At 36.0% G+C, this 25042-nt stretch overlaps 1 non-coding gene across 1 annotated transcript; it reads left to right on the top strand.

Annotated features, from left to right (window-relative positions):
• The first annotated feature begins 8782 nt into the window (after positions 1 to 8782).
• TRNAR-UCG (transfer RNA arginine (anticodon UCG)) lies at positions 8783 to 8855 on the top strand. Its single transcript has one exon. It is a non-coding gene; the product is annotated as a tRNA-Arg (tRNA).
• Positions 8856 to 25042: the final 16187 nt, after the last annotated feature.

The raw sequence follows: 25042 nt of genomic DNA on the forward strand, positions 1-25042 counted from the left end.
AGTGATCTAGTAGTCAGTGGTGTATTTTTTCTTTTTTTTTTAACTCTCCAGTCAGTCTTTCTCAGCTTTAATTGCCAAGTAGTCTAGTAGCTTAGCAGCATAAAAGGGCCCAATTGTGCAAAATGTGATACCAACATACCACTTTCAGGGATGATAGACCTATTAATACGAAGCAAATCCTGATATAGACCCAAATCGGCGGGGGTCTTGTTTTAGGTATATGACGTCATCAATATGGCCGCCAACGAATTTCGACTTAACTGAGTTTAAAAATGTATAACTCCATTACCATTGAAGGTAGAAACTTCCTTTTACCTTTATTTTGCAGCGAATACATTGTACCTTTATTGTCATTATAAATACTTGTCTTATATTGCCGCCATTTTTAAATATGGCGTCTCAAACTGGAAAAATGTTTATTTTCAAAACAATTTTCTATGTTTTATAGCAAATAACTTTGAAACTGCTATGATTATGGGAAAATACTTTGATACAATCGTCAAAGGTCATTTCAATAGCTTTCGAACGCGACCAGAATCATTGATGCATCTCAACAAATAACCGAGATAATCAATTTTTTGTAGGACTAAATGTCGAACTTTCGTGAATAATGTTCGAATGTATCCGTAGATGTAGTTATATGGCATTTGTAGTTCCATTGCCCTTTGATAATAGGAACATAGTACCGCTACCAGTATGTTCCTTTTAAAGTGGAGAATAGCAAATCACAAGTGTTTATCTTTTGTCCGTGCTGAAAACCCTTTATAATGTCATAAATCCAAGATGGCCGCCGCGGTTTATCTCCGGTGAAAATTTCTCGCCACAGAAAAATAAGAGAAACATGCAACAAAAGCCAATCTCTTTCTTTGGATGTGAAAAAATCTTGACGTAACATGTGATTGATTCTCGTTTGTGTCTACAAGCCAGTATATGACGTCATAAACACAGTATGGCGCCATGGCTTATATACGGATTATGAAATTTTTTTATTTCTCTCATTAGAAAAACGATAGAAACGTACAATAACTACTAATATCTTTTTTCATATGTAGAATCAAAAAGTAACATAAGTTATTGTGTTTTCTTTGAGGCGAAAGTAAACACCTCATAAACCCAAGATTGCCTTCTACTCTTAAATATGCATGAAGAAAACTGTGCCTTTCTCACCTAAGAAATGGGATAGAAACTTGCAAAGCAACTATTTTTTCTCCTTAAATAAGTTAAATCATGAAGCAACAGAAAGGTGTACCGTGTTTGCGCCCAAATTTTAGTATTTGTCTTGTTTAAGTGTATGACATCGTTATACAAAGTAGCCGCTGTATGTATTTTGAATATTATAATATGCATTAAACTGAAAAACTAACAAAGCTGAAATTATGCATTATTCGAAAATAAATTTGAAATATATTCTCTTTAATACTAATTATCCGAAAGTGAATATTTTTCATGTTATTAAACAAAGAATTATGCTCTATATGAAAGTATAAGGCTTGCACTAGTATTTGCGCTAAATGAATATTTCAAGGAATATGGGAACTGTGCATTTCGAAAGACATATTTTACATTTAAAATATTTTTAATCAGTCAATTGAGAATGTAGTTGTCTGAAAATTATGCTTTTCATATTATTTTACAAAATAGCTCGAGGCAAAAGGAGTCACATTTTCAAACCACCGCCCAGCTTAATTTGATATTTTTGGAGTTTGTATTAAAATGTTTATCAAACAGACTCAATGTATAAATTTAACAGTATATCAGCGATAGATAAATTTACAACACAATAAACAGTTATACAATTAAATATGTTAAGAATTTGGAAGAGAAAATATTTGTGAGATAGTATGACTATTAACTTAACATCTGAAAGTACTTCAGAGAACTAGGGGAAGTAATTTTTGTTAATCGCATTTCTTATTTAGACAAGATCAACTCACAATAACATGATCTACTCTATCACACTGTCCATCGCAGGTACACAACAAAGTGCACACTAACCCCAAGTTTTGACACTTGCAAGAATGTTGACAAGGAGTCTTGCAACCACAGCGAATAAGTTCTCTACAGTGCGCAGAAACTTCTGGAAGTAAGGACCACAGAGGATAATAACCACGATCCACCTTCTTCCAACCCCTTTACAAATTTCAGGTATTATGGGCACTTTCTGGAGAGCTTGAGACCAGTAATACCCGGCCTGTAGGGCAGCTCGCAGACAGTGTTGAAATAAGGCTGTCTATGTAGGTGCGATCCCTTTGTAAGAACAATTCTTTTTCGTCATTAATCTTTGTCGACAGTCTTTAACATTTAGTAAAGAACTAGAGCGATTGTACAGGAGTACGGTGAAGCGCTGAAGAGCTGCAAAGTCCTGAGCTGAAATTTCAGCAGGAGTAACTGAAATTTTGATAAATATATCCGTTATTTCAGGGAATTCTTGCTACACCTGCCAAGCTGTCTTCTTGCCATGACCACCAAAAGCGGACACTGTGTCACACCCTGCAAATGCGTACCAAAAGCAGGGCTTTTGAGTGAGACTTTCCTAGGCTTGTTGCAATTTCGTGGACAGGAATATGTCTCTTATTTTTACCACTCCCATATTCAATCCACAAGTGTGATACATTGAGCTCAAAGAATAAAGCAACGGCAATAACAACATCAGAAGCGACAGTTTTAATTGAGATATTCTTATGTCCGTGGTTGCTGGCATGCAATGCATGCAAGAACATGCGTGTGTCTGCTTCTTCTTATTTGCAGGGCATAAGGCTTATCACGTCCATATTAGAGTTTGCTGATTGCGGTATCATCACATGCACACACAATCTCTCTCTTACCACCAGAATCACTTATGTTCGGTGAGTGTTTACACAGAAGTCGAAATAAATCAGTTTTGTTTTCAGAATTATTCAAAAACAATGCCCATTTTTTTGGGAGTCAGTGTGGAGTCTTTCACAAGTATTCTTGGTCCTTTTCCTCGTTGGTCTCGTTCTTCTTTTTTCAGACTGTCGGGATCATAATTGTCAAAGACTATGTCTATTCTGACGACATCACTCGCAAACTTTTCTAAAGATGGTTGAACTGTGTTAGTGTAATACATAGAAAACGCCTGTCCAGGAATAGGCTTCAGCATGTGAGCTAATATTGCTTCATCAAATATAACACACGATACACTAGGTACATCGTATTGTGATGTTCCAAGTGGTTCTAAGCAAGAAATAATATCTGATTTTGCTCCCTTGCGCAATTCACCATTTGAAGAGAGTGACGGAGGGTACGAAAGGTTTTCGTGAGCAAAGAAATCCTTGATATTTCCACCTCGACTTTGACAAGCTATGTATAAGCGAGAAAACAGGTTACAGTAACTCTTTAAAATTGACTCCTTGAGTCCTTTCTTCGTTCCTTCTTTTTGTGATGTGTGAAAAAGCGAAAGTTTATTTCTTTTAATCGGTTCTCTTAAAGGCGTCTGGCATTCGATGAGCCGTTTCCGAACAAGTGTTTGTCCTGTTGCTTTCACAATTCTTCTGCTTTGAAGACAGACTCAGCTGCTTTCTCATCCATAACAGCATATGTGGCAACGCATATTAGGGCACCATTTTCTTGAGCAAATGTATTTCTGTCATCATCTTCACATGCATTTATTAAAGCTTTCACATGTTTTTTGAACCTAGAGGAAAAAGCGTCTGTATCTTCCTGATGACTGTGATAATCTGAATCGTCACTTATTTCTGCCTCTTTCTCAAGTTTGGTTAGTAATCCTGCAATCACTGGACCCGAAACCATCCAACGCAGAAGAGAACATTCATTATCAAATAGACCAATGGCACCTCCTTCACATTTTAGATCCTTATTACATTGTTCATGTAACAGGTCGTGGGACATGTACGAATATTTACTGTTAGTCTTTCTTTCCACAAAATTACCTTTCTGAAATTCATCATATACTTGTGGGTTTCGTACATTCAATTCTCCCAAAGACTTTACGAATACTGACATCCAACGGGCATAATTGATATGATCCAGGGCGAACATCCAGAGACAAATCTGATCCAATGCACTACAATAGGAGGAGAATTTCATCGATCGAATAAAATAGATTGTCCAGCTAATAAAAAAGAAATGATTCAAGGTTCATGGCCGTGTACCAAAATTTGAATTGGGCCGAGAAAAATAAATCATATAATATTATGTATTACACATATTTAAGAGTCGACGGCAATCTTGGGTTTATGACGTCATATACTCGTTTTTCGCCTGAAAGAAAAGACAAAACTTATGTCTTTATGATTCTACATATGAAAAAAGATATTGATGGTTGTTGCACGTTTCTATCGTTTTTCTAATGCGAGAAATAAATAATTTTCATAATCCATATGTAAGCCATGGCGCCATACTGTGTTTATGACGTCATATACTGGCTTGTAGACACAAAGGAGAGTCAATCACATGTTATGTCAAGATTTTTTCACATCCAAAGAAAGAGATTGGCTTTTATTGCATGTTTCTCTTATTTTTCTGTGGCGAGAAATTTTCACCGGAGATAAACCGCGGCGGCCATCTTGGATTTATGACATTATAAAGGGTTTTCAGCATGGACAAAAGATAAACACTTGTGATTTGCTATTCTCCACGTTAAAAGGAACATACTGGTAGCGGTACTATGTTCCTATTATCAAAAGGCCAATGGAACTACAAATGTCATATAACTACATCTACGGATACATTCGAACATTATTCACGAAAGTTCGACATTTAGTCCTACAAAAAATTGATTATCTCGGTTATTTGTTGAGATACATCAATGATTCTGGTCGCGTTCGAAAGCTATTGAAATAGCCTTTGACGATTATATCAAAGTATTTTCCCATAATCATAGCAGTTTCAAAGTTATTTGCTATAAAACATAGAAAATCGTTTTGAAAATAAACATTTTTCCAGTTTGAGACGCCATATTTAAAAATGGCGGCAATATAAGACAAGTATTTATAATGACAATAAAGGTACAATGTATTCTCTGCAAAATAAAGGTAAAAGGAAGTTGCTACCTTCAATGGTAATGGAGTTATACATTTTTAAACTCAGTTAAGTCGAAATTCGTTGGCGGCCATATTGATGACGTCATATACCTAAAACAAGCCCCCCGCCGATTTGGGTCTATATCAGGATTTGCTTCGTATTAATAGGTCTATCATCCCTGAAAGTGGTATGTTGGTATCACATTTTGCATGATCCAGTCGCTAAGCTACTAGACTAAAGATTCCACACCCTGGTTACACCCGGATTTGGTGAATCATGAGCAGTGACGTAGCTAGGGAGTTGATTCATGCGGTCCAGTCCACCCCGAGAAAACACTAGACCTATTCATAGAAGATTAGTTAGCACTTTTCACATTAATTTTAATAAAGGTGGCAAAAGTTGGAGCTTGGGACTGTGTGATATTTCGATTTTTATTTTCAAATATCAAAGCTTAAGGCTGTGTGATATTAAGATTGATATTTTCAAATATCAAAATATGGATATTTTCGATATTTTTGATATTCCTATATTTTCGATTTTGATATTGTTTATATTTCAATATTGTTATATTTTTCGATATTTCGATATATGGAACAAGTTTCGACATTTTGTCGATATCGATTATCGATATCTAAATTCGAATATCGCAAAGCCCTATCGAACCCACTTCTGAAGTGAAGTTTTTTGCTACGGGCCTGATTAGGAATGTGCACGAGAACGAGACGAAACATAATTTTCGTTATGAGATGAAGAAGATGAAATGGACGAAAAGAGTAACAAATGAAGTTGTTTTAAAACGGATAGGAGAGAAGAGAAGGTTTTTAGCCAAGATCGTTCGTAGGAAGGCTATAATTGGATTGGACACACTTTGCGAAGAAATCGCTTCTTCATACTGTCATAGACGGAAAGATGGAAGGAAAGCGAGGAATATGAAGAACAACAACACAACTGATCGATGAAAAATAGAGGAAAATATTGGGAGTTAAATAAGGAAGCTGAAGATTGAGAAACGTGGAAGAGACATAGCAGGCTCAAATCTTAATAATAATAATAATAATAATAATAATAATAATAATAATAATAATAAAAGCTCAAAAGTCCCAGAACCTGTCAATAGGCAGAACACTTAATAGTAAAAATAACCAATGGTACTATCGTTTGTGCTACACGTGTTGAAGCAACATAAAAGTTTTTAGATTATTAACTGCAGCTTTGAAAAATTCAAGATTAGTAATAAAACTCCAACTGACCAAAGCAGTATATATATATTGTAAGATTATATATATATTTATGTTACAGTTTCGGCTATGTAACATAGCCTTCCTCGGACATATTATCAGAGAAATATCCAATTTTGACAGCTTATACACAATCTGAATGCAAGACAGCTCACTTTCTCTTTACAAAACGTAAACTTTTAATTGGCTCTAAAAAGTACATTTTTAATTAGATTAAGTTACTTTCTCTTTTCGCGCATCTGTTATGAAACTTTTAGTTAGATACACTTTCTTTTCGCTATTGCCCATCTGCTGTTCTCCATAGTACACCTACTCCAACAGCTCGTGTTGATCCTTTTAATTCTTTCTTTCTATTTTGTCTATCATCTTTTCCCATAATTCATGTATTACAAGTTTACTAGACCAATTCATCAACTTCTCCTTCCCATATTTCTTAATCCACTCGACTTCTTTCCACTTTCTTATCACACTCCTTTTCTCCCTTTCTAATCCTTTTATTCCTTCCCAATCTATCTCATGTCCCGTTTCTTTAATTCTTTAATATTGCGTTATTCTCTCTTTTTAGTCTAGCATTGTCCTTATGTTGTTTCATCCTTTGTTCTAATCTCTTTCCTGTTTCCCCTATGTACTTCATGCCACACTCTTTACAATCAACCTGGTACACTACTTCTTCCTCTTCTGATCTTATCTCCTTTTCTTCCTTCTTTCTTTTCTCTAGCGATTAGGCTAGAAATGGAGATAGAAGAAGAGAGGAGAATCAACTTCATGGACATGACTGTAGAGAAAATAGGAGGAAAATTCGAAACGAGGTGGTACAGAAAAGAATGCGATGCCGGGATATACTGCCACAAGCGGAGTGACGTAGACAGGGGAACTAAGAAGAATTTTATACAGAACATGAAAAAGAGAATAGAAATAATAGATAGTAACGAAGAAAGAAGGAAAGAATACGTAGAAATACTGTGCCAGTTATTAAAGGGAAACGGATACAGAAGAAAAGATTTAGAAAAATGAAAAAGAGGAAGAAGCGGAGAAAGAAGGAAAAGGATCTTTTGGTATTGAAAGTTTAGGCGAGAAAACGGAGATCCTGAAGAACCTGTTGAGGAAGGAAGTGATTAAAACTTTCAGGAAAGGAGGAAAGAGGATAATAAACTTAGTGAGAGAGAAAGGAAAGAAGAAAGAATAGGAGGTAAGATCAGAAGAGGAAGGAGTAGTGTAGCAGGTTAATTGTAAAGAGTGAAGTACATAGGGGATACAGAAAAGAGAGTAGGACAAAGTATGAAACAACATAAGGACGATGCCAGGCTTAAAAGAGAGAACAACGAAATATATAAACACATTAAAGAAACGGGACATGAGATAGTTTGAAAAGGAATAAAAGGATTAGAAAGGGAGAAAAGGAGTGTGATAAGAAGCCCAGTGGATTAAGAAATACGGGAAGAAGTTGATGAATTGGTCTATTGGACTTGTAATACATGAATTATGGGAAAAGATGATAGACAAAATAGAAAGAAAGAATTAAAAGGATCAACACGAGCTGTTGGAGCAGGTGTACTACGGAGAACAGCAGATGGGCAATAGCGAAAAGAAAGTGTATCTAACTAAAAGTTTCATAACAGATGCGCGAAAAGAGAAAGTAACTTCATCTAATTAAAAATTTACTTTTAGAATCAATTAAAAGTTTACGTTTTGTAAAGAGAAAGTGAGCGTGTCTTGCATTCAGATTGTGTATAAGCTGACAAAATTGGATACTTCTCTGATAATATGTCTGAGGAAGGCTATCTTACATAGCCGAAACTGTAACATAAATATATAATCTTGAAATATATATATATATATATATATATATATATATATATATATATATATATATATATATGTACTGCTTTGGTCAGTTGGAGTTTTATTAGCAATAAGAGTTTTACTTAAAAATTATTTTTCTTGGTTGGAACTGAAATTAGTGAATAATAAAGTTGATGAAAATCTCCAACATACAAAATAATAATAATAATAATAATAATAATAATAATAATAATAATAATAATAATAATAATAAGAAGAAGAAGAAGAAGAAGAAGAAAAAGTCGCTTCTACACAGCACATCGTCACTAGTTTACGCATACCAACATGTCAACCACATTTTAGCATACGCCTACCACTTTGCGAGGCTTTGAAACCCTCTCTTCAGAATGAATTCCTTACACTATAAATTTATTAAGAATAAACAAACGATAGACTGTAAAAGATGTTATAGTATTAGCAAGCGCATTTAGAATGCACTCTTTACTCACTACTATCTGCTTTGGTATTTATTTTGGTTTGGGAAACGTTTATTATCGAGTACAGATGGAATTGAAAGGAGCAAAGTTCTGGGCAAGTTGCCATATCGAAACTGACCGTGAATCAACTGAAAACATAATTATTTTCTGCGTCCTGGAGGAGTGGCATTTTTGTACACAAATGATAATCTGCATAAAGAAGGCCAAGAGATCAAATCATTACTCTATATTACAAGAAATAGAAGTGCCTTGTAGACATCAGGCCCAGTGGCGTAAAGGATAACGCGTCTGACTTCGGATCAGAAGATTCCAGGTTCGAATCCTGGCTGGGTCCAATACTTTAGTTTTTTTTAATATTTTCGAAATGAAAAGAAAATCATTATTTTTCAATAGAATTTTAATAATTTCGAAATATTTGATTCTTCTATCGTGATGGAATGTCTTTCGTCCTCTTTTAGTCCTCTGGAAAGTTTTTCTTATCACAGATTTAGGTAAATACTTTTCGCTCGACTCTTCTTATTTTCGAGACGAGACGATAAATTTCTTGTCTCGTGGGGCAACACTAGCAAATCGATTTCGGCCACATATGTTAATTTGTGTGACCAAATTAAAGTTTTTATTATTTCTCCACAAGACGTACGTATATACGAGGAAAAGTCAAAAAGTAAAGGGACTTGCAATTTTGTCGCGCTAGGATTTGGTAACACTGCTAGTATCCAGCGTTGAATTAGTGTCGTCTGCAACACTTCTAGGCAAGGTGTCAATCTTATTCCCGCGTTAGTTGTTGTAGTGTAGCAGACCGTTAAACATGGCAGCTTCATTGTCAATCTGCACCAAGGAGGAAATGAGAGCAATGATTCGCTTTTTGTTTGCGGAAGGTGTTAAACCTGCGGAAATTGTTCGTCGAATGCAAGCATAGTATGGTGAAAGCTCAGTGCGGGATTTACGTGTAAGCTAAACAAGCTATAGCTTAGGGCCCCTCTCTCTTGTGGGCCCCAAAAATTAAAGGAAAAATTGAATGTACATTTCCAAAATATAAGAAAAATAATGAATAAAATAAAATCTACGTATAGCAACAGTGCTTCGTGTTGTGTAGACCCTATAATGTAAGTAATGAGGCCCCTTCTGCTAGCCTGCTTCCTTAAATATCACTAGTTTCTTCACTTCTGAAAATAGGGTGCCTCGTACATCTTGACACATAAGGGACATCTTTATTTTAGTAGCTTAGGGCCCCACCAGACCTAAACGAAGCTCTGTGAAAGCTGTTTATCGCGCAGCAAGATCTACGAATGAATAGATCGTTTCAAACAGGGAAGAACTTTATGTGACGGGGAAAGATTGGGCAGGCCATTAGCACGAACTTGGTGGATACATAATCAGGAAACGGAGAGTAAGACTGCGAGCATAGTTTGGAAACACCCATCACCACCAGAAGTTAAGAAATCTAAACGTCAAGCATCAGATAGTTATTGATGCGGTGCAAAATTGGTTACAGCTGCAACCGAAAAACTTTTTTTTTTTTTTTCAACAGGAGCAAAAAAACTTGTGAAACGTTGGGAAAAGTGCATTGAAGTGCAGTGAGATTATGTAGAAAATAAGGTATGGTTCTGTTTTTTTATCGTTAGAATAAATGTACCTTTTCTCAGGAGTCCCTTTAGTTTTTGACTTCTCCTCGTGGAAGCATATGCTTATTTTGATTGATTTAACGGTGGGAAACATGAGATAAAAATAGCTGCTTATTTAACTTTAGAATACTCCGTGAATTTTTATTATTATTTTAGTATTGGTAATAAGTCTCATCTTCAGACAATACAGAATATTAAACAAGACAAAAATAATAACAATAAAGGCTCTCGAGTATTCATAAGCACGAACAACATTAAATATCTTGACAGTCTATTATTACGAGGAAATGTTTCCTAAACAATTAGTGCGTCTTACAACAAAAACCGAGTTCTGTACCTAGATCACACAGTGATAATTATGGTATCTAAATGTAACGTTATCTGTATGCCTTCTTTACTCATAATAGCGTCAGTAACAGTTTGTGAGTCTAAAAGCTTAGCGCAAGACGAAGTAAGTCCATTACGAGTAACTACTGATCCTCCCATGAACACTTTAGCTACAGAACAAGTTCGAGGAACGGAAAGTGCTACCAATTCTGTACTCCCCACGCCATTAGATATGAATGACGTCCCCACTACACCATGTCCTGAGGGACAAAATCTCGATGAAGAGGGTGTGTGTCGTGAAGTTTTGGATGACTACTACTTGTAAGATGAAAGATGTTTTCATCAGGTATTTTTTGTGCGCACAAGGGCTATCGGTTCTTCCAAGAGGTATAGTTGGATTAGAGCTAACAGTTCGCTATAGGTACTTGGTACTTACAATTTACAGGGTTAGCATAAATGTTTCATTTGTTTTCAAAAGGTTATATTTTCAAAAGTATTACACTTATACATACAAGAAAGATATATGAAAGAACCACGAACTTGCCAAGTTTATATTGTGTATTCCAGATGGCAGCACGAGTGGAGTACAAGACGGGCCACATTCCCATTGACACATCCAGTATTGCTGGATTAGGCGTATTGCTGAGAATGGCCTAGTTTTGTTCTTCCCTTAGTCTACTAGATCTCCTGATTTAACGCCCTGTGGCTTCTTCCTGTAGAGGTACGTTAAGGTGGATCACTAGGTGTTATCGATGGTATGCTAAACACTGCTTGAATAGTGCGACATTGCCAGATAGTGTCGAGTGTTTACTGGTGCCAGATAATAAAGGAAGTAATCATGGAATTCTGCTTGGATAATTACTGGAGAAATTAGTTTTCGACCCTTACCGCAATTCACAGATAAGTCCCGCTTCTCAAACTGCAACATTAGAATCCAGGAAATTAAACGTACAAATTTAGCAACAACTCATTATCGCGTTCTGCGCAAGTATCTTCTCAAAATCTATTTCCTTAAATGTAAATTAATAATTAAATAAAATGTGAATCATAACACGAAAAACGGTCAGACAGTACATCTATTTCGTAATAAGATCGTTACTTTAAAGTACTTTACACATTCAAATAAACATTTTGTAAAATTGAGCACTTCTAGTAAGATCTAACAGCAAGTGCCATCTTGTGTGCTCATTGTAAAACGAATCAAATATTTTCTTTTATTTGTTACCTTTTTCGATATCGGAAGACACAACCAAATGAATTAGTGTCTTGTGTTGTAACTTAAACATAACTTTATCTTATAGTACAATATTTATAATGTGTAACGTTTCATTGTGCAGTAGTTAAGGAAATGAGCTAAAATATGTACTGACTTCCGGGTGGTGATCCACCTTAAGAACCTTGTTTACGTACCTCCACTACGGCAATCCTTAGTGGAACTCAAAGAACGCATCAGTGCTACAGTGCAGACAATTCACAGGACTATGCTACAAAATATATGGAATGAGTTCGAGTATCTCTGGACGTGTGTCATGTCACCAAAGAGGGACATATTGAACATTTGTAGAGAGTGTATAAACTTGTTGAGTGTGTGGTTCTTTTCATAGATCTTTCATGTGTGTACGTTGTAATACTTTTGAAAATATAGCCTTTTTAAAACGAATGAATCATTTATGCCAAAACTGTATATATATATATATATATATATATATATATATATATATATATATATATATATATATATATATATATATATATATATATATATATATATATATATAAATGACAATTATTATGTTGGTGACTTAATAACTCTTGAACCATGTGACCGACCTCAATCAAATTTTCAACATAGATGAGGTTCCACCCTGGGACAGTTTCTTAATTTCATTTTGACGGTGGAACTTAGAGAAGGGGGAGAAGGAGATATTTAAAAATGACCGATATTAGTGTCGAATCTATAGTTCCCGAGGTCGCTGAGGTGAACAGTGATACTTCCGATGCCGTTTAAATCCAAATTCAGCCTTGCAACTTGAGGGAGATGGAGGGGAAGATATATATATAATGATCGATATTAGTGTCGAATTCATAGTTTACGGGGTCTCTGAGACAGACAGTGACACCTCTGATGACATTTAATTACAAATTCACTCCTTTATGTTCAAAAGAAACATATTTTTCCCGAGCAAAGAACGGGCATTCTAATAGTAAATAAACAAATAACGAATTAGAAGTGTCATGTGTACACCACGTGAAACAGAAAGTGATGGATATTTCTAGCACTTCCGGTTTTAGCGGATGGATTTGGACTGTCGATGAAATATTCTTGGGATACTTAATATATTCCAGAAAACTGTTTCTCGCTATCTATTAAAGTTTTTGGTCTCTAGTGATCAATGTTAGAACCGGAAGTGTTTGACTTGTGCTACTTCTGGCTTGACTGAACGATGAAGAAAAACCATGGTACCTATTAATTAAAAAAAAAAATGCTTTCGCTATATCTTACCGGTTTTGGATTTTGAAAACCAATACTGAAGTCTGAAGTTCTACTGGATTTCTGTCACTTTCGGTTGATGGATCACCTCCATAAACGAAGTCCACTCCCAGCTTTTGAACCTCTACTTCCGGATCAAATGAAATGGAATCTTTAAGTTTTACGTCCCACGGTTATGCCGGTTAGGCTAAAGGAGACGGTGATGATGAATAATGAATGAAATGGTGGAATGAAGAAAGTGGGAGGAAACGGGAGAACCTCGAGAAAACCCACGCACACGGTGTTTGTCCACCACAAAGTTCACTTGGAGGGAGCAGGGTTTGAACCCGAGACCCCTAGCACCAGAGGTGAACGCCCTACCAGTGAGCCACCGCGGCCCCTTACTTCCGGATCAAAATTGACGGACCCGGACAAGGTAAATATTAAAAGAAGTTTTCGTAAACTCTTTTAAAAAATAATAAAAATTAATAATAAAACTATGCTGTTATAAAATGCCTTAATAAATTAATTTTAAGATGGAGTAAAATTAATAAATAGGACTCTCTTAGGACATTATAAGTAGGACATTATGAATTCTTTTTAAAGTTGAAGACTAAAGCTTTTGTGGATTAAACTTTAACTGGGACTAGCTCTAAAAGCATTGTGCGCTCTTCCTAAGGTTGAGAACTAAAGATTTTATGGATTAAACTTTAGATGGCACTAAGTTACACTAAATCTCACCCAATTCTTTTAGACTTCAGTTTCATTCCTTCGTTTTGCATACACACATAAATATTTTCTTCTTAGTGGTGCATTTTGTAAAAGCGCTGCCTTTAAAAGTATTTTGTTTAAGGTTACTATTTGCTTTTCAATTCTCATTTAAATATCCTATATCCTGGAAACAATTCTTTACTCCAAACTTCCGTTAACCTGAGAAAGAATATGATTTAAATGTATGCTCTTACACATATTTTATTTTCTAAAGATGTTTTAGGAGACTTGACAACAACAGTGGATCCTAAAATTTTTGGAAACGGATCTATAGGAAAGGATCCAAGACAGCCGATAGTATTCCGGATTTACATAATCTGACTTGACAAAATTGTTGAAGAGTTCAAATGTCCCTGGTATTCTCCGAAGCGTAAGTTAATACAGGGTGCGGCACGTAAAACCGGCCCGTCGTAATATTCTGGTATATTGTGTTTTTGGTAACACTTAAATAATCTACCTTTCTACCAAGAGATGGCGTGTCGAGGTCTGGTCGACTTACGTGACCTGCAGCAGTCACGTGCAGCCGCAGCCAGTGAAACTTGTCGAAACCAGTTGAGAAAAAGGCCTCGTTGTGTTAAGCCGGGTGAGTGTCAGTGTGTGATAATGCCGTATTCGATTCCCGAGCGTGTTGCCATTGTTGAAGGGTTCATTCTCACTGGATCTTTTGTGAAAACAAAGAATTTGTTTCGGGAGAAATTTCCAGGACGTTCTGTGCCAGCAAAAAGCACCATTCAGCAATTGATTGAAAAATGGGGCGTACAGGATCGGTTCAAAATGCTCCCAGGAACAGACGACCATCTGTCTGCACACCTGAATTAAAGATGCAGGTGGAGGAGATAATGACAAGAAGTCCTCGAAAGTCAACCAGGAGATTGAGTCAACAGGTTCATGCGAGTGAGAGAAGTTGCAGACGTGTTTTAAGGGGACTGAAGTTAAAACCGTACCGAATAAGTGTTGTGCAAGAACTGAAGGAACCTGACCTGCAGAAGAGGGTGCATTTCTGTTCATGGCTGTTGAGCAATGTTTCCAGTGATTTCTTGGATCCACTAATGCTCATCATGAGTGATGAGGCGTGGTTCCACCTGTCTGGGTACGTAAATTCCCAAAACAACCGGTATTGGTCGACAGAAAATCCACACGCAATCCACCAGGTACCCTTGCATGATGAGAAGATTGGTGTTTGGTGTGCCATTTCCGCCACACGCGTTATTGGGCCCATATTCTTTGAGACGACAGTGAACAGTGACGTGTATATGGGAATCCTGGAGGAGTTTTATACACACTTGACCGAAGAGGAGCGTCAGTTATGTTACTTTCAGCAGGACGGTGCAACATGCCACACATCAGCTGCATCATTGTCCCTTGTGCATGAGATGTTTACACCAGAGAGGACAATCAGCAAAGGCTTGTGGCCTCCTCGGTCACCAGACTTGTCCACGTGTGACTTTTACTTATGGGGACTGTTAAAGAAAAGAGTATACGAAACAAATCCACACACAATTGAAGAACTCAAGACCAGGATCCAGGATGTCACCAATAGCATTACAACACAAGAACTGACAAGGGTATATATGAATCTCCTCAATCGTGCTCACATGTGTGTTGAAGTGGGCGGAGGACACTTTCAGCACCTGCTGTGAAGGCTGCTGTGAAGGTGAATAGTCATATTCAATACATTACATTTCATTTATGTGTTGTAGTTAATCATATTCAATACATTACATTTCATTTTATGTATTCACTTTACGTGCCGCACCCGGTACTATTTGTTGCGATAGTTTAAGAAAATACTCCTATTATTGAGTGGTGGCTATTACTTACCGGTATACTTCTTATATTTTAGCAAAAAAGCAAGAGCATATCTATGATTATACTTTAAATTTTCATATGGTATCCAGATGTTTAGGGTAAACTTTCATAGGATGTCCCGGATCTTGATAAAAAGTTTCATGGGGTGTCCCGGGTTTTAGAGTAATTTTCATAAGGTATCCTGATTTTTTTTGGGTAGTTTCATAGGGTGTCCCGGATCTTACTGTAGTTTCATAGGGTGTCCCAATTTTTAATGTAAAGTTTCCTAGAGTGTCTTGGGTTTTCGTGTAAAGTTTCATAGGGTGTCCCGGGTTTTAGAGTAATTTTTTATAGTGTATCCTGGTTTTTGGTGTAGTTTCATAGGGTGTCCCGGATCTTAGTGTAGTTTCATAGGGTGTCCCGGTTTTTAGTATAAAGTTTCATAGGGTGTCTTGGTTTTCAGTGTAAAGTTTCATAGGATGTCCTGGTTTTTAGTGTAAAGTTACATAGGGTGTTTCGGTTGATGATTGATTTTGAGTTTAACGTCCCGTTCAGCAGCGAAGCCATATGAGACGTGGACCTACTGGTTAACGTGGAATCCGAACCACATGAGCTCCCACCGGGAATCGAACCCTGGTCTTCCACGCCAAAGGCGCGTACGCTAACCGCTTAGCCACGAAGGAGCTCATAGTGTTTCGGATCTTAGTGTAAAGTTTCATAGGGTGTCCCGGTTTTTATTGTAGAGTTTCATAGGATGTCCCAGATCTTAGTGTAAAGTTTCATAGGCCGTCTTGGTTTTTAGTGTAAAGTTTCATAGGGTGTCCCGGTTTTTATTGTAAAGTTTCATAAGATGTCCCGGATCTTAGTGTAAAGTTTCATAGAATGTCCGAGCTATTTGATCTGAAAGTCTGGGAGCCCGTTGTACGGGAGTGGATATATACATATTGGCTTCGAATGGGTGAAAGAATAGTTGTGGAAGGAGGATAGTTGTTACCTTCTCCGTTAAACGCCCCACATACAGCTCTATAACCACTCTACCCTCTATTGAAGTAATGATTAATTAACTGACGTCTACGCAAATACGCAATCTAAACACATTTGTAATAATTTAACTAATTTTACAGTAAAATAACAATCTAAAGTGAAACTTACCAGAGAATATTATATTGTTAGTAGTACAAAGTTTCAGAGCTCTGGTTAATACTACAGAAGTGCATTACATATAAGTTGTAAGATTTGATTCTAACTAAAAGAAAAAGAAAATACACAAACAGAAAAATAAATGTGTCATGCGTAGAGAAGACAATTTATGTACTGTATATCACAAATTATCACACAATATCAGAAATAAGCAAATTTATCATTTCTCTAAATAGAATATTAGAATCGATAATTTAAAAAAAGAACAATTAAAAATAACATTTAATTTCATTTAATAAATTATTTGACACGTGCTGGTAATTTTGGCTACACATTATTGAGATTGACATGTATTTATTTATTTATAAACTAATTGTTATTATTTGGGAGTTTTCCATTTAATGTCTTCCTAATAAAATAAATCAACAAATCCTACTGACATATCAAAACAAATGAAATCATCGTATTTATGAAAATGCAAACTTTAAACATTACATTGTAAGATTAAAAAGTTATGATGTATCTGTTAAGGAAATGTTTATTGTTGTTAAAACGTTTTGATTGATTAGTTAATACTTGCTTCCTTATTCCAATACTTAAACAAACATGCTTTTGATAACCGAATTCTTTAATAATGCAGCACAGTGTGTAAAAATGTTCATTTATTCACTAACTGGTGATTCAAATATTAGTAGAGAACATAGCTATTTGTGTCTGTTAGAAGCTAATTCGATACCTTTCCATACTTTGAAGTGCGGCATACATCTATTTATCCAAAAATCTTTGATTATGGCCTGGTTTTGATACAATATTTTGAGAGACATACTGACTAAATATTATATTGAAAGTTCTAAGCTCGTAGTAGATTGATCAGAAACAGATACTGCTAAATTCCAGTGTTTTGAAGATACTGTTGAACGAATTCAAGAAACAGTACATCGTAAAAGTGTTTTGTACGAATTGAACAAATAGGGCACCACTACTAGTGTTTCGCACGAATTGAGAAAGTAGTGCATCTTACTACCTAGTAGTATTTCTATTCACGTTCAAATGCATCGTACTAGAGTTTTGTATAAATTGAACAAATAGTGCTTCGTGGTACTATTTTTTTTTTTTGCGAATAAACAAATAGTGCATCATAATAGTGTTTTATATGAATTTAACGGTGTATCGTACTAGAATTTTGAACGCATTGAACAAATAGCTAATCGTACTACTGTCTTGAACAAATTCAACAAATAGTGCATCGAACTAGTGTTTTGAACGCATTGAACAAATAGTGCATCGTACTAATGTTTTGAACGCATTGAACAAATAGTGCATGATACTAATGTTATTAATAAATTGAACAAATACAAGTATTCCATCCTACTACTGTTTTAAACAAATTGAACAACTAGTGTTTTGAACGCATTAAACAAATAGTTCATGATACTTGTGTTTTGGACAAATTGAACAACTAATGCATCGTACTAGTGTTTCGAACGAATTAAACAAATAGTGCACCCTACTAGTGTTTTGAACGAATTAAACAAATAGTGCACCCTACTAATGTTTTGAACGAATTAAACAAATAGTGCATCATACTAGTGTTTTGTACAAAGAACATACACAATTAAGAATGATACCTTGCAACAGAAGATTTGCTACTTGGTTACTTTGTCTAGTTCTTTTAGAGTCAGTAGTAGATCACAAAGTTGAAAGCTTACTACTAAAGGGAAAACGGTTGATTATAATGAAGGATTCCAAAGATAAGGTACCAGAATCAGCTCGAACATTTAGTAAGAAGATTGCATCTGCAGGTCAAAATTCAGAGAAGGAAATATCTCCTCAAATACGTCCAATGCCATTATTTATTGTGGACAATCCCCAAAAGCCATGCACGAATGGCCAAGCACAGGATGAAATTGGAAATTGCCGTGATGTATGGCCTAAAGAGTCATAACCTTTGATCAGGTAATTATTTGATTAGTTTTAAGATCTAAACTGGCTTTAAGTAACACAAGTTAACAAGATTTTTGCGACATGGCTGAAAATAGGCGGAAGTAAGTGAATTTTACATATTAATGACTAAAATATGGTCATGGAAATGTTCCTACAGCTTTCATTTTATAATAAACTATTATTAAAATCCATTTCATTCTGGATTTTTTAAAATAAAAAAACGATATTTTCATACAATTGCCTATTGCTGCTACCAGAATCATCGTATTTTAATGAATAGTATATTGTTTTATTCGTTTTACTTGGCTCAAGAATGCTGTCAATTAACTCCTAAATAATACGACTAGTTAAAAGAAATAGAGGGAAATTTATGAAATTCCCCGACAAAAAACGCTCTTGTTTATTAGTTTATTTTCCTCGCAACATAAGAGAGGTACCTACGAGTTTTATCTTGCCTTCTAAAAGTACCCTGTTATATCATCAAAAATCTAAAAAAGTTTTATAAACATCGAATGAATTAATCTGATCAGTAGCGTATTTAGGATTTTGTTTCGGAGGGGGCTATGCACAACACGTGAACATCCACATCATTTGACCCGAACTATAGTCCAGAATCTGAGAAGAATGAATGTTCAGTTTTTCCTGATCAATTTTTCTATACTGGACAACTTCGTGATGAAACTGAAGTAGTTGGGTATAGACTGTAAGAATGGAATTTATTGCATTAGAAACTGCCAGCTCCAGAAAATATTTTTTTAAGGAACATACATGAACAATTTTCTGGTTACTATGTAATAAAAATATACCTCTGTATTTTTATAAATATAGATGGTTTGATCTAGGCACTACCCTAGTAGCGGAGACAACTTACAAACCGCTTGCTGTAATCTTACATTGGAAGGCGGCAAGCTTACATCCGGCTTGATTGGAAAGCGTGCAAGCATGCTGCAAGCTGGATTCCAGTAACCAAGTTACATGGGGACAACCTTGCATTCAGTTTTCCATTCAAGCTTGACGCAAGTGTTTTACGCTGACGGTAAGTCAATAGCCAATGAAAGGCCAGTGATGCTATGACACTCTGCTAAAGATCTACAGTATCACTTGCAAGTACAACAAAAGGCAAATTGTATGAAAGCACGCCTTCAAAAGACAAACGTAAAAAGCCAAAAGCCAAGTGTGCGCCAACTTGCCGAAAGCTTTCTTGCTACTTGCGTAGGTTTTCAACACCTCTGAAGAATAGATATTTTTTTTCGACTTGTAAGCCTCAGAGCACTATTATCATACAACAGGAACACTAAACCATCTATATAAGCATGGAGGATGTGAAGGAAACAAATCATAGTATCTCTTTGATTATTAGAAGTACTGCTGGTAAATTTGTGTATATTTGAAGCACATTGTTATATTACTGGGATTACAGAGATAATTTTTAAAATAATGTTATTTTCTTTGCATTTGGGACAGTAGGGCAATTCAATCAATGTGGAAGGCTGGTCTCTGAGAAAAACATATATACCTGGACATCACAATTTTAAGTATGTTCCTTTAGTAAGTGAACGCAACGCAATTTTAAGTATGTTCTTTAGTAAATGAACACAAAGTACTACTTGCTATTTCCTCTACGAATAAATTGAGCCTAACAAAAGACTTCGTTAGAGCCAGGGATAGCTCGGATGAAACTTCACTTTGTACGATCTCACCCAGACTTCTGCTCTAGAGCTAAGGAGCTGTGAGCGTCTAGCTAAATAAAATGTTCCATCATTATATTTAGAATATGCAGCATCGGTATTAAGGTAGATGGAATACTCGATGATGGGCGACTACTGCTGATGTTTAGTTGAAGTAGGTGAAGCGCATTACAAAAGAAAGACATAATTGTAAATTTGTCACTTTTGTAATACTTCTATATAAATTGAAATTTCGGTTTAATACCACTTCAGAATTTTATAATGTTAGAACTTTAATTCTGCCTTTGTATAATTATAAAACTACGATTTAAAAAAAAAAAAAACTTGACTAAACGATATTAGTCGTATTAAAGTCAAAGACTAAATTTGCGTATGAAACGTGAATCCTGTGATATCTTATCTGCAAAATGAAGGCGTTCCCTTATTAGACTCCGTAGTTAAATAAGTACTGTACATTGGTGACTATTAAAATTGTGTATCAACAAAAAATAATTAGTTTGTAGTTTTCGCCAGAAGAGAACTCAGTTGTCACTCAGGAACGTTACGTGTTATGAAGTTTCTATTGTTATTTTCGTGTTCAGGAGGGTCGATTTAGTTTTAAAAATGACTTAATTTTATATTTCGTGGCAGACAAAAAGTTTAAAATTTTTAATTTTGGATCAATTAATCTCTCGATAACATATTTAATTCTCCCTGCTGCCTAGTTCCTAGTCCGTGCGCCTTTCATGCACGGCAATCCGGGTTTGATTTCCGGTTGAGAGTATTCAAAGCAGGGGCGGATCCAGGCCCGACTTCTGGGGAGGCGGTTGGTTGTCATACTGCTACTTTTAAGGGTTGCAAACTTTGGGATGGGTTTTTATATATATATAAAATAAGAAAGATTCCTCTTCTGGGGAGGGGGCGATCGCTCCCCCCTGGATCCGCCCCTGATTCAAAGTTTGAACACATTATGGTGGTTTAGATTCCATCCTAAAATATTAGGTCTGTGTCTCATGTAGCTTCAGTGCTATATATGAAACATTTAACGGATTGTTATTGGAAAGCAAATTATTTTGCCAGAATTCATGGTATGTGAATGTGGGAGGTATCTGGAGAAAACTTGATTTATTTAAATAAATAGCAGTGTCACTTGTATACCAGGTGAAGGAGTTTGGTTTGTATGGCGTGACGTTTTCCTACGGGAAGTGTTAAACCACTAGCAGATTTAAACCACTTCCAGTTTTACAAGAGAAATTGCAATGGAAATGGAATATATTCTTGGGACGATTAATTTGTTACAGAAAACCACTTGCCGTTATCTGTTACCATTTTCACTTCATACCAATCAACGTGGAAAACCCGGAAGTGGTTGATTTCTGACACTTCCGGTTTGACTAAAAGGTTAAGAGATAACATGGTACCTATTCTTAGAACGCTAAACCGATTCCAAAAATCCTCTTCTCGGTGTCTCTTATCATTTCTGTTCCATGCATGAGCAATCGACTTTTCAGGGGAAATGGATAGTTCTGTAGTTTAGATACAAAACAAATTAATATTGGGCACCGTAGCTCAGTGGTAGAGCGTTCACTTGTGGTGTATAGGAGTCTTTAGTTTGCCTCCAATGACATGTGAGTTTATAGTGGACCGTATCATGTCCGTGGGTTTTCTCTCACATTACCATTCTATCAATCACATTTATTAATCATCCGTCTCCCTTACTGTATAAGGCATAATAAACGTGGGACGTAAAACTTAAAAAGAAAACATCCTTATTGAAAGAATTTCCTTATTGGACGAAATTTTTGCTAACAAAATAAAATGAAGAATTTTCTTATCAAACTGTAAGACGAGGAAAAAATCTGAGAAGATAAGCAAACAATAATAATAATAATAATAATAATAATAATAATAATAATAATAATAATAATAATAATAATAATAATAATAATAATAATATTTTCTTTTTTTAACCAAGTTGTATGTTCAACAGACAATAAGGAAATTTTATTTAATATCGAATTAAAAATAAATAAATACTGCTTCTTTCTCATTTCCTTGTTATAACAGAGCGGAAAGCAATTTTGATATTGTTTTAAGTTTGATATGGAAAAAAGGTAAATTTATTTGTTGTTGTAACATAACATAAGGATTTATATGTATATCTATGCGTTGTGGTTATCACGAACCTTTAAACAGATAAATTAATTCTAAATTTATCAAATTGAAATGAAAGTCGTCTCCGTTGAAAGTTTATACATACACTGAGAAAGATACGTTATTCGGAGAGTGGTATATTATACAAATATACGGAATCGATTTGTTTACTATGGAAATCTGTATTGAGCATACATTATCCATATGCTACATACGTAATGCCTTTTTCCTCTTAGCAGTTATGCGTCAGCATCCTGCGGTTAGTTACAGCATACAGCTGCAGGGTGTCTGACATTTAACAGTCTTCAGAACATTATATACGTACACGTATGTTAGATACGTCAGCTATATGTTATATACGTTAATCTGCACCGTAGGTATATAAGATCCTTACTGCCTATATACAGTAATACGGAAAGTACGTATACATGTAGATGAAACACTTACTTATACGGACGAAAACTTTCTGAAATGCCAGTTCTTCGAAAGAGACTATATGAGACGGGACCTACTGATTAACGTAGAATCCAAACCACATGAGCTCCCGCTAGAAATCGAACCCGGGTCTCCTACGCCAAAGGCTCGAACGCTAACCGCTTAGCCACGAAGAAGCTCTCATCGACTATTTATCTCAGGAAGTATTAATTGGACAATAATATCAGGTGTTTTTTAAAATATTTTTGAATGTCACTTCCTCACCCCTTCTCCCCCGTTACTGAAAATGTATAAAATAAAAATTAGGTCAAGGTCCTGTTGTGTATGTACTAACAACTATCATAATCGAATGAAACGGTCTAGGAAGAATTAGTAAGACAAATACCGTGATATTCATTCGTATTAATATACATATAGATAGATATCACAATAATTAAATATAATAATAATTTATTTTACAAAGCCTCACCTGAGTTTTAGAATAAGGAATTTAGAAGAATTTTCATCAAATGTTTCACAGGAGTATGAATAATACGCAAAAACTACTGAAAGAGATGTGGCTGTAGAGAAGAATGGAGAACAGAAGGTGATTCGAACAGAAAACCAGTTAAGAAAGGCAAGCGATAGGGGTCGCAGTGCCTCAATGGTAGAGCGTTTACCTTTGGTGCTTGGGGTCCCGGGTTCGATCCCAGCCCCGCCAAGTGAACTTTGTGGTGGACAAACACCGTGTGCGTGGGTTTCCTAAAGGTTCTCCCAGTTTTTTCATCCCACCATTTTCATTCATTACTCCTCATCACTGTCTCCTTTAGCCTCACTGACATAACCGTGGGACGTAAGACTCAAAGATTTCATTTGATTTCATTTTCAAGGCTTGCAATATTGAGGGAGCAAAGAAGAAGAAGAAGAAAAAAAGCATTGAAACCGATTAACATTTTTCAATCGTAAGCTTCAGTAGGAACCACAGTACCTTAATACAATCACACAAAGCCCAAGTCTTAGCAGTGATGCCAACCTGAAAAAATATAAAATCAAATCTCTAAGAGTCAAAAAGTCCACTTATAAATAAGTATTTTCTTGTTGCTAGAAACGCAGTGTGTCCATCAAGCCTTTGGGTGGCGAGCACCAAACTAGTATAAATTACTCTTGTAGTAACCTTTACTTCTTTAGTTTGGACTACTTTAGTAAATTACTTCCTTAGTAATATACTCTTTTTTCAATAACTGTTGGAGAACTCAATTTCTATTTACTTCTTTAGTTGTAACTAAAGTACTAACGCCTTTTTACTAAAGAAGTAAGCCATTTCTGCACACTGCTGGCACTGTACATTAGCGACCTGCACGGGCCGGGCTCAGCCCGAGGCCCGAAGCCCGGCCCGGCCCGGCCTGCGGGCCGGACTTGGGCGGGCCGACTCTGTTATGTTTTTGGGTCGGGCCGGGCTGGGGCCGATTAATTGCAATTCTTTAATAATTTTTGACTTTCGTTAAACGATAATTAGAATAAACGCAAACGTTGAAGAAGTTACAAAATGAAACTTTTAAAATTTATCGAGCCCGGGCCGGGATTGGGTGAAGAATTTTAAAAAACTTATCGGGTCGGGCTCGGGCCGAAAAATTCGGCCCGTGCAAGTCTCTACTGTACATGCATTTCGTTTCCTGTCGGAAAACATTGATTGTCGTCCCGTCATGCTGAGCCTGATGATCAAGGGCGCCGATTCCAGGAGGGTCGGGGGGACCCGGGGCCCCCCAAAGCTCATGTGGGCCCCCACATTGTATTTATGAATAAACAATATTTGACATAATTTGAATGCATAATTTGTCTTAAAACCCCCATATATGCCTTATGTATCTGAATGGGCCCCCTCAAATTTAGAGAGAAATCGGCGCCCTTGCTGACGATACTTTTTTTTTTTTTTAAAAAAAAACTGAAATTTTCTACACATTTTGTGAGAAAATTTTGCAAGTTGATTGTTTAACGTTTGATAATTCTCTTCCTGTCTTTCATCCGGGGAGCAAGATGGTTCAATGGTAGGGCGCTTATCGCTGGTGCATGGGGTCCCTAGTTTGGTGCTCGACCAAGCAATCTTTTTGTGGTGGACAACATCGTTTCCGTGGGTTTTTCTCACATACACTCGTTTCCTTCCTTATTCCCATTCTACCAATTATTTCTTCATCATTCACTTGCCTTAATCATCCATCTCCCT

This window comes from Thermobia domestica, chromosome 9 (assembly GCF_964235325.1).
Source record: "Thermobia domestica chromosome 9, izTheDome1.hap1.1, whole genome shotgun sequence".
Taxonomy (NCBI): Eukaryota; Metazoa; Arthropoda; class Insecta; order Zygentoma; family Lepismatidae; genus Thermobia; species Thermobia domestica.